The following is a 2086-nucleotide window of genomic DNA, read 5'->3' on the forward strand; positions in this document are numbered from 1 at the left end:
GGATCACGAGGTCAAGAGATCGAGACCATCCTGGTCAACATGGTGAAACCCCGTCTCTACTAAAACTACAAAAAATTAGTTGGGCATGATGGCGCGTGCCTGTAATCCCAGCTACTCAGGAGGCTGAGGCAGGAGAATTGCCTGAACCTAGGAGGCGGAGGTTGCGGTGAGCCGAGATCGCGCCACTGCACTCCAGCCTGGGTAACAAGAGTGAAACTCTGTCTCAAAAAAAAAAAAAAAAAAAAAAAAAACTTGCCTACATGCATTGCTTTTTATCATTACAGTAAAAAGGAGGTGAGGAGAAGCACATTTATTCTTCTCCCTCCCTAAAACTTAATAAATTTTATTTTGAGAAACATTTTTACTAATTAGATTCTGGATCATTAAGCAATCTAAACTACTGCATTAAAAAAAAAATACTGAATAATTCACCCAAAGGAATTTTACCTATAATAGAGCATTCCAAATTTTAAGCATAAGAGAAGGAAAATAAAGCAAACACTTTAATTGGCTGCAGAGATTTTCTTAAAAGATTATGACAAACCTCGGCCGGGTGCGATGGCCCATGCCTGTAATCCCAGCATTCTGGGAGGCTGAGGCAGGTGGATCACTTGAGGTCAAGAGTTCCAGACCAGCCTGACCAACATGGTGAAACCCCTCTCTACTACAACTACAAAAAAATTAGTTGGACGCGGTGGCACACGCCTGTAATCCCAGCTACTTGGGAGGCCGAGGCAGGGTAATTGCTAGAACCCTGGGGGCGGAGGTTGCAGTGAGCCCTGATGGCGCCACTGCACTCCAGCCTGGGCAACAGAGAGAGACTTTGTCTCAAAAAGAAAAAAAAAAGGATTGTGACAAACCTCTATTTTTGCATTCTAACTACCTCATTCCCTTTCATTTAAAATTACTGAGGAAGTTGATTCCAAAGCTAATCATTATTAATTGAAAAACAAACAAACAAAAAAAACTAGTCATTTCAGTTGCTTTCAGAAGTATACTAAAAAACAAACATGAAAGTGGTTTCATGATTATTCAAATTTGTAGAAGGAATCGATAAAACATAACCAAAAATACTGTCCTGTGTGATATTACTTGTTCCTCTCCATTCCAACTACATGGGAAGTAAAAATAAGTGTCATAAACAGCTGTATCTTACACATCTTAAAATTCTATCCTACAACTTTGACTTTATAATCCAACAGGAAGGAAAGTCTGAAATACCAAACAGAAAATTGACGTGAAGCACAGATCTATATAACCTAACTCTGAGAAGCCACTTTGAACAGAGCAAAAATGTTTACTTGCAACAACAACAATAACAAAGGTCTCAAAGTCTTGTGCAAAAACAAGCTGAGTCCTCCCTCCGGAAAATAGATATTTAACAACTAAGGACCTGACACCACAGCACACCCGTGCTAAATTATTCTCTGAAAGCACCTGCAGAACAGCGCAATCTTTCACACTCAAAAGCCACTCCCTGCTCAAAACCACCCGCATCCAAGCCGAACCTGGGACCTCACCAGCTGCCCAACCTCCAGCGGGCTCTCCCCCGACCCCAGAGCAGCCCCTCGCCGAGCTCTCCTCTGCTGTCTTCCTTTTTCTGTACCAAGAGGACCAGAAAAGGGGATCCCTCCAGCTCGGCCATCCAGACCCTTCTTCGGGCTCCGAGCGGTCCCATCCCAATTCCGCGCTTCCTTTACAGGCCTCCCTCCGGCGTGGGGACCTTCCTGCATTCCTAAGTACTAGCCGGGCCTGACCCTGCTTAGCTTCTGAGATGAGACGAGGTCGGGGTGTTCAGGCTGGCACTGCCGTCGACCCTTCGGCTTTCCGCCGCTCCACCTGGCTCGGAAGAGAGCTAACGCCAGCGATGGAGTCCGCGCCACCCCTGCTCCGGGGGCTCTGCCCCAACTGCGTGGTTACCCAACTCTCCCCTTCCTCCGCCCGCCTCGCCACCCCGCCCCGCCCGTGCCTGTACCGGGAGCTCCAGACCAGGTACAGCTGGTGCGCCCACGCCTGCCTCCCAGCTGCAGCCTGGCGCTGAGCGGCAGCAGCCTGACGGGGGAAGGCGGAGTCCTTCCGGGGTCAG

The 2086-nt window shown here is 47.7% G+C and overlaps 1 protein-coding gene across 5 annotated transcripts in view; it reads right to left on the reverse strand.

The window, feature by feature from the left end:
* MIGA1 (mitoguardin 1) overlaps positions 1 to 2086 on the reverse strand; it is a 90299-nt gene extending 88213 nt beyond the window's left edge. For all 5 annotated transcript variants that reach the window (XM_032296539.1, XM_032296540.1, XM_032296541.1 and 2 more), the window contains exon 1: positions 1976 to 2086. The gene's annotated coding sequence lies outside the window, so the exon portion shown is untranslated. The remainder of the gene's footprint in view (positions 1 to 1975) is intronic.

The sequence above is a fragment of the Sapajus apella genome, unplaced genomic scaffold, assembly GCF_009761245.1.
Source record: "Sapajus apella isolate SASKATOON/1434 unplaced genomic scaffold, GSC_monkey_1.0 scaffold36, whole genome shotgun sequence".
Taxonomy (NCBI): Eukaryota; Metazoa; Chordata; class Mammalia; order Primates; family Cebidae; genus Sapajus; species Sapajus apella.